The sequence below is a fragment of the Phyllostomus discolor genome, chromosome 1 (genome assembly GCF_004126475.2).
Source record: "Phyllostomus discolor isolate MPI-MPIP mPhyDis1 chromosome 1, mPhyDis1.pri.v3, whole genome shotgun sequence".
Lineage (NCBI taxonomy): Eukaryota > Metazoa > Chordata > Mammalia > Chiroptera > Phyllostomidae > Phyllostomus > Phyllostomus discolor.
This window is the reverse complement of record NC_040903.2, coordinates 90,902,292-90,911,246: the sequence shown is the minus strand read 5'-3', so window position 1 is coordinate 90,911,246 and position 8,955 is coordinate 90,902,292.

The following is an 8,955-nucleotide window of genomic DNA, read 5'->3' as shown; positions in this document are numbered from 1 at the left end:
CCATGGATGAACAAAAGAAAATAAGGTAAGACTTAGAAACCAGTAGTGAAGTTAGCGATTCTTTTTTTTTAATCCTCACCCAAAAATATTTTTATTGATTTTGGAAAGAGAGGAATAGAGAGGGGAGAGAGAGGCATACAAAACCAAAAGTAGACAGAGACAGAGAGAGAGAGAGAGAGAGAAACAAACATGGATTGATTGTGTACCGTACACGCTCTGACTAGGGATCAAATCCACAACCTAAGTATGTGCCCTGACCGGGAATTGAACTCACAACCTTTTTGGAATACAGAACAATGTTCCAACCAACTGAGCAACCCAGCTGGAGCAACTTTGGAATCTTATAAAACAGAGGTTAGTTGTCTTTGTGCCCATTTTGTTTCCATATGGGAACTGAAAAAGGTAAAAGTGAGTGAGCAGCATTGAAAGCAGGAGAGAGGTACACCAGGGACACCCTTAACCAACCCTTCCCTTCAGAGGGATGCCAACAGATGTCAGCTGCCCCTTACACATGACCACATGTCCAGGTAAAACAAGGAAACTGAAAATGTGAAATCTACTTGGGGGTAATATCCTTTCACAAATACAAGTCCAAATGAAAAAAATCAGGAAAATAAGTGATTTTTAAAAATTTTAAATATATTTTATTCATTTATTACAACAGGACAAATGTAATGACAAACTGTTTTACTAAGTAGTGGTATCAGTTTGCATTCCAACCAACAATGTATGTAAATTCTCATTCTTCCACCTTTTTTAAAAAAATATATTTTATTGATTATGCTATTACAGTTGTCCCATTTCCCCCCTTTATTCCCCTCCACCCTGTGCACCCCCTCCCACCTGCATTCCCCCTCTTTAGTTCATGTCCACAGGTCATACATATAAGTTCTTTGACTTCTACATTTCCTATACTATTCTTAACCTCCCCCTATCTTCTACCTACAATTTATGCTACTTATTTTCTGTACCTTTTCCTCCTCTCTCCCCAACCACTCCCCTGCTGATAACCCTGCATGTGATCTCCATTTCTGTGATTCTGTTCCTGTTCTAGTTACTTGCTTAGTTTGTTTTTGTTTTTGTTTTTATTTTAGGTTCAGTTGTTAGTAACTATGAGTTTGTTGTCATTCTACTGTTCATATTTTTTATCTTCTTTTTTCTTAGATAAGTTCCTCTAACATTTCATATAATTAGGGCTTGGTGATGAACTCCTTTAATTTGACCTTATCTGGGAAGCACTTTATCTGCTCTTCCATTCTAAATGAGAGCTTTGCTGGATAGAGCAATCTTGAATGTACGTCCAACTTAGAACACTTCTTTCCAGCCCTTTCTTACTTGCAAGCTTTCTCTTGATAAATCAGCTCTCAGTCTTATGGGACCTCCTCTTCAGGTAACTGTCTCCTTTTCTCTCTCTGCTTTTAAGATTCTCTCCTTATGTTTCATTTTGGCTAATGTAATTAGGATGTGTCTTGGTGTGTGCTTCCTTGAGTCCAACTTCTTTGGGACTCTGTGAGCTTCCTGGGCTTCCTGGGACTCTATTTCCTTTGTCAGATTGGGGAAGTTCTCCTTCATTATTTGCTCAAATAAGTTTTCAATTTCTCACTCTTTCTCATCTCCTTCTGGCACCCCTATGATTCAGATGTTGGAATGCTTAAAGATGTCCTGGAGGCTCCTAAGCCTCTCCTTGTTCTTTTTGAATTCTTGTTTCTTCATTCTGTTCTGGTTGAATGTTTCTTTCTTCCTTCTGGTCCACACCATTGATTTGAGTCCCAGTTTCCTTCCTGTCACTATTGGTTCCCTGTACATTTTCCTTTATTTCACTTAGCATACCTTCATTTTTTCATTTAATTTGTGACCAAATTCAACTAATTTTGTGAGCATCCTGATTACCAGTGTTTTGAACTGTGCATCTGGTAGGTTGGCAACCTCTTTGTTGCTTAGTTGTATTTTTTCTGCAGTTTTAATTTGTTCTTTCATTTGGGCCATTTTTTTTGTCTTGGCACACCTGTTATGTAGTAAGTGGTGGAACCTTAGGTGTTCACCAGGTCGGGGCAACACTTGTCACTACATTGTGATGCTGTGTGTGGAGAAGGAGTTTGAGAGGAAATAATGCCACTTGCTCTGCTCTCTGCCAGTTTTTAGTCATTTCCCCCACTATGTACAACTAAATTGGGCCCTTCTGGTGCTGATTCCCAGGTGGGTGGATTTGTGTACATTCTAGGACCCTGCAGCTCTCTTCAATGAACTCTCCTGTGAGGCTGGGAGTTTCTCCTGCCTCTTCAACCCCTACAGGTGTTTTCAGTCAGAGATTTGAGGCTTTATTTCCCAGTGCTGTAACCCTGGGTTGGGAAGTCTGTCTCACTCCCCAGTTGTTCCTCCCAATTTATCTGCACTAGAATGTGGGACCACCCAGTCTGCTATCTGCTGCCACGTTGGGTCCACCAGCCACTGCCTTGCCCACCAGCTGCAACCTTGCTGTGAGTCCTCTCTGCCCAGCTGCCTATGTCTGCCCCTCCTACCAGTCTGGATGAATGTTTCTTCTTTACCTCCTTGGTTGTCGGATTTCCACACAGTTTGATTTTCTGTCAGTTCTGGTTGTTTTTTGTTTGTAATTGGTCTTTGTCCTTGTTTGGGGTGTGCAAAGAGGCACAGTATGTCTACCTATGCCTCCATCTTGGCCGAAAGTCTAAAATTTTTATATATAAATAAATATAATATTATTGATTCAGAAAAATCATCACTATTTTCCAGAAATTTGGAAGCTAATTGGATTAATACAAGCTCTAAGGTACAAAATATATTTGAATTTCAAAATGCATCATTTTCAAATACTCACAGAAATACAATCTGGTTTAGTAAACCAAGGCTTAAAACAGTTCCTTAGGCAAATTGATATAGCAAAACATTAAAAACAACTTATAATGTGTATATTGGTTATTTTTTAGTTAATGAATGTTTGAAACAGAATATTGTTCTAAGCATTTTAAATATCTTCCTGTGCTTCTCTTTATTTTACTTATGAGGGAAAAGATATTTTTAAAGTGGTAAATTCCCATTCAACCTTGCTTCAGAATATCACAGATAATGCATTAGAGATGTCTGGATTAATGACATTCTTCTGCCCTGAAATGTACTGACAGGCTATGACATGCAAAGTCTGAGAACCTATAACTGTTTCTATATATAATATGGGTCAGGTCCTTATTAGTGTTGAATGGAGTTTTGGTTTCTGAATTTCTAGGGAAGTTGGAAAAGGTCTAAAGAGAAACAATAGGAAAACCTTTAAAAGACAGTGGAGAAGACCTCTGCGGAAATGTTAAAAACATTGAACTGGCTTCACCTTGAAAATTTCAGGCCAGGGACTGATTTAATAACTTCCTTTAAGAAGAGGATGGTTTATTCGGAGGAGGATGCTGGCTGTCTGTTTTCCCTATCTCTATAGAGATGAAAACCAGACAAAATTGGATTAGAATGCAAGAAGAAATTCTCTTTGACCTGAGGCAGAGCTCAGCTGTGAAGGTGATTGAGCTTTGTCATCACTAACACTGGAGAGCTTTGAAGATTTGTTCCAACCACAGTTAGCTCTGGGTAGATGAGGAAACTCACTGGAGAAAGACATAAGGAGATCTGACAGAATCTGTGCTCCTGTGTACAGGCAGCCCTAGCTTACGATAGTGAGACTTATGATTTTTCAACATTAGGATGGTGAAAAAGAGACATGCATTTAGTAGAAACAGTACTTTGAATTTTTAGTTTTGATCATATCCTGGGCTAGTGACATGCAGTATGATTCTCTCTCTCATGCTGGGCAGTGGCAGTGAGCTGAAGCTCCCAGTCAGCCATGTGATCACAAGGGTAAACAACCCATACAGTACTGTGTACTGTGTTGCTAGCATCTTTGGATATTGTGTTATGTATTTTCACATCTCATCATGTCTATAAAATACCATCTGTGTCTCCTGCTTCTGGTGAGAAAGGCAATTAATTACTCTTTAGATAAAACAAGATAATTGCTGAACTTTGACTAGTATAAGTGTTCTGAGAACTTTTTAAAAAATGCTCAACCAAGGATATGTTTATTGATTTTAGAAAGAGAGAGGGGTAGGGAGGGAGGAGGGAAGGGAAGAGAAACATTGACCAGTTGCCCCCCTGTCCCGGATGCACCCTGACAAGGGATAGAACCTGCTACCTTGGTATGTGCCAGGGATTGAACCCACAACCTTTTGGTGTACAGGTGACCCTTCAACCAACTGAACCACTGGGCCAGGTAGATTAGGGAGCTATGATGTTCCCTAAGTTAGATGTATTAAATGCATTTTCAATGTATGATATTCTCAATTTATGATAGGTTTATTGTGATGTAACCCCATATAAGTGAGGGGCATCTATACTTGAATTATCAAAAGCCAGTTTAAAAGTTTTATTTAGTGCATAGGGGACACCAGATTTCCCACACTGGAACAAGGTCACAGGAATATATCATCTTTTATTCTGAAGCTAGAAAGATTCAACATATGCTGAAGTAATGCAGCTCTAGAAGATGGCTTGCATACTTTACTAACAAAATTAGTATTTCCCAAATTTTATAAAGGGACTAGTGGAAACCATGTTGAAACATATGTAAGAGAAATTGTGGTTTAATAATATTTATTATACATCTATTGAACACTTGCTAAGTTTCAATCAATTGTGCCAGGCACTGGACATTCCAAGGCAAATTCAACATGATCACTGTCCCCAGGAGTTAATGATCTGGTGAGAAGAGAGGCGTGTTAGAGGCTAACTCTATGACAGGGAGAAGCACGGAGCACTGTGGGAGCACCTGGCTGGGATCCCTAGTCCAGAAGGACTGTTCTGGGAAGGCTTCCTGAGAAAGTGCCCTGAGGATGAGTTTTGGAAATATATTAGGTATAAAGATGGCACAGGATGGGTTTTTTTTTTTTTTCTGCAAAGAAGGTGCATGTTAACAGAAGAATAATACCAAGAACAAATATATGTTCAATGCTATGTGCTAGGCACTGTATAAAGTGGATAATCAGCTGGCTTAGATTTAATCCTCCTGACCTCCCTCATCAGACATTTGAGCACCTGCTGTGTTCCAAGAAGTGTGCAAACAATGGTGAGTCAAATAGGTTCTGGTCTCCTAGAGCGTAGTTCAGTAGGGCATGCTGCACAATAATCCAACAATCATGGAAGTGTGATGGAAAAGAAAAGTTGTTAATTACAACATTTGCAATTTCCTTCACTCTTTCAGCCATCAAATAAAATTCTGCTTTTTTCTTCTAAGCTTCTGCAATCTCACTTCCCTCTGCCCCACTCCAAAAAGAACTTTCTGTCAGCTGGGTGTCTGAACTGATGCGATGCCAAATCCAATTAATGGGGAAAGAGAAACTAGACTTTAGAAGTAAAATGACCAATTTGTGCACAAGAAAGAACAGAGGAAGATGGAAATAATTAATTAAAAATCAAATGAAAATGTTTAAACTATTGCACTTAACTTGTATTGGACACATTATATTTCAGGAACAGCACAGTGTACTTTTCTAGCTTTATCTCTTGTAGTTCTCCCCAAAACAATGGGAGAGACACTAACTTTATCTTTACTTTATAGATGTGAAAACTGAGGCATAAAGAAGTTAGGTAACTTGCACAAGATTATAGAGGTAAGAAAAGGAGTAGCCAGGATTCAAAACCAGGTGGTATGACCTCAGAGCCCATACAGGCTGCAAGAGAGAAAGCCCTTGGGGAAGTGCGACTGCGAGAGAAAGGAAGGGGAGAATGGATATTAGGAAGTACAATTGTGAGTTACCTACTGGACCCCCATGATATTCTATGACTCATTTGAGTAACAAATTGAATTTCTTTTAATTACTTACATTGAGTTGATAGGGTTTTTTTGTTCGTTTGGCTCTTTTTCTTTTTTCTAGTGACTGTGTGCTGGGACTAGACCACATGGGGCCCCAGTTTTCATTCGGAACAATGCTGTGTGTTATGAAGGAAAACTACAGGGCTCCCCAGTCTGGCCTACAGAGTCAAGAAAGCTCTCCTGAGGAAGTCACACTTGAGCCTGATCTGAAGGCTGAGTGATGGTTACCTGAGTAAGCTGTTTGGGAGGTTGGGTCGGGTAGGGGCAGGTATACCCCAGGCTGACAGAATGGTATGTATATAAAGGCAGTGAGGAGAGGCTGGAGAAGGACTCTAAGAAACTAAAAGACAATGTAGAGCTGGAGCACTGATAATGACAGGAAGCCTAGTGACAGACAGGGCTGGTGAGTTAGGCAGAGATGTCAGGTCATGGTAGCATTCCCGGAGGCAGGGAACCCTGAAAGAGGGCCAGGTTTGGAAGGTTCATTCCAATTCCTGTCATCATCCTTCCATCTTTGGAGCTAAAAATGCCCCATTCCTCTAGGTATAAGTAGGATACCTCTCATATGAGGGTCTTATGACCTGCTTCAGGGAAAAGTCAGAAAGTCCTTCCTACCCCTGCCATTCCTCAAATTCCCTCATCCTGAAATATTCAATATGCCAAGGTGCTATATTTTGGGGTATTGTGTCCTTATCAGTAGGAACATGGTATCTAGAGCCAGGCTGGTTTGATGTGAATCCCAGCTCTATCTCTCATAAGATGTATGGCCTTGGGCAAGTGACTGGCCCCTCAGTGCCTCAGTTTTTCTCATCTGCAAAGTGGGGTTAATAATATTAATCATAACTAGGGTTGCATGAGGATCAAATAAATTAACATATAAATATTTGCTCTTATTGTTACCAGATGACTTTTGATATGGACATTTAAGTATGATTAAGATTCCATGGTTGGGAGGTACATAACTGGAAGAAGCAGTATTCAAAAAGGATGGATATGGGAAAGCAGAAGGTGTTCAGAAAAGTACTGGCTTTTCAGTTTGTCTGAGGCAGAGGTTGCATGTTAGGAACAAGAGACATAGAAGATAGAATGTTTGGTGAGCATCATATAAGATGCCCAGCTGAGCAATGTCTACTTAATTCTAAGGAGCATGCAGAACTCTGGAAGAGTTTTGAGCAGGTATGCAATAAGACTGGGGCTTTATTTTGAGAGGAGTAATCAGGCAGTCAAATAGTGAAAATTATAGGAAAGACTCATTTCACACTCACTGAAAAACCTTGCTAGAAATTTTTTTCTTAAGTAGATTCTCATACAGGCAAGCAAATATGTCGAGCAGCTGACAAAGTAAGCTGGTCTATCTTGGCAGTCACATTTCTCAGGGTAAATTAATATAATTTATGGTTTGTGAATCAGTCCATCCAAATATCTATCATATTACTTGCTTATTACTTAAAAAATGCATTTCCTTCTAGATGGATTTAAGAATACTTACAAACATACACAAATACAACAGTTAAATGAATCGGAAATAAAAATCAAAAACCATGTAGGGGAAATGGAAAGGTAATTATCTAGGATAAGGATTTAGAATAAGATGGTAAATTCAACTGATCATTATATTAGCTCTTGCTTCCTACAAGCCAAAGCATAAAGAAAATCTAAATTGTGCCATTCTTAATGCCTAATAAAAGAAAATTTGTTTTCTTTTTAGGTAAGACTAGCTTTTTCTTCCTGGAGTCTAATGGAAAATAAGCATATACTTTCTAGTGAAGTCCAGTTTTTAAACAATGAAAAGCCAATCTTCATATAGTCATTTCTAATGACTAGCTGACAGAAGTGGTCCCTCAGAGCCTGGTAATTACCCTGAATTGGCAGAGAAGATTTTTCTGAACTTATAAAAATCAAAGACTCGAAAAGAAGTACCATAGGTGTTTATCATATATGTATAGACACCCAGGGAAGAGTAGCAATGGGAAGGTTTGGTCTGTCATGGAGGATGAAGTCCTGAGGGGTCCTTGTCACAGAAACAGTCTGACTGATTTTCTGTGACAAATGTACGTAATTTCAACTTAATTTTGAAATATAAGCTATTTTAATATATAGAAAAGTATGGAATATTATCATGAATATCCACATTTCCATGACATGGATGACATATATTTTCATATTTGAATCCTTCTTTTAAAGAAATAAAATTTGAGAAAGAGGGTTGAAGTCCCCTTTGCACCTTACCTGACCCAACTGGCACCTTTTTTTACTGGAGTCAACTAGTATCATGAGGTTGATGTGTGTGCTTCCCATCTGTTCTTTCTAGTTTTACTAGAGAGGTATATATACATAAATAGTATGTGATATTGATTGGTAGCAAACCATAGGAATCATTCTGTAACATTTTTATCCATTACTGTGTATTTGCCACTTAATCATCAACATCTAAATGTAGATGTAGTCAATTCAATATTCTGTTGTGGAAATTATACACACACATACATATGAACACATGTAATTTCCATATATACATATATATGTACATATATATGGAAATTACATATATGTAATATATATATATGCAGAAGGTATCCAGCCATGTACTATGAAAAATAGACACATTTATTGAAGAAGATACAAGATACAAGAAACATTGTACATAGGACAATGATGCCTCAGACCCCATCAAAGTAAACACCTTGGGACCCCACACAGTTAGTTCTCCCAATCACCAACATCTATCCCGTCCTATTTTCCTGAATCTCACTGACAGTCTGAAATCTCTTCCCTTTCAAAGGTGATTTTAGTTTTGGGAAAAATTAGGAGCTTCAGGGCATCAAATCTGGGCTGTAAGGGGGTTGAGTCACCTGGGTGATTTGATGTTTTACCAAAAAAACTCTACATGAGACATGATACATGAGAGGGTGTATTGTCATGATAAAGCTGCCAGTCACCAGTTGCCCATAGCCACGGCCTTCTGAATCATCCAAATAGTTTCTGCAGAGGGAATGTTCAAGCTTAACACAAAATTTGATGAAGATTTATTGCTCTACTCACTTAGTGATTTTGAATGTGACAAATAGTACACATGCTCATTCAACGGT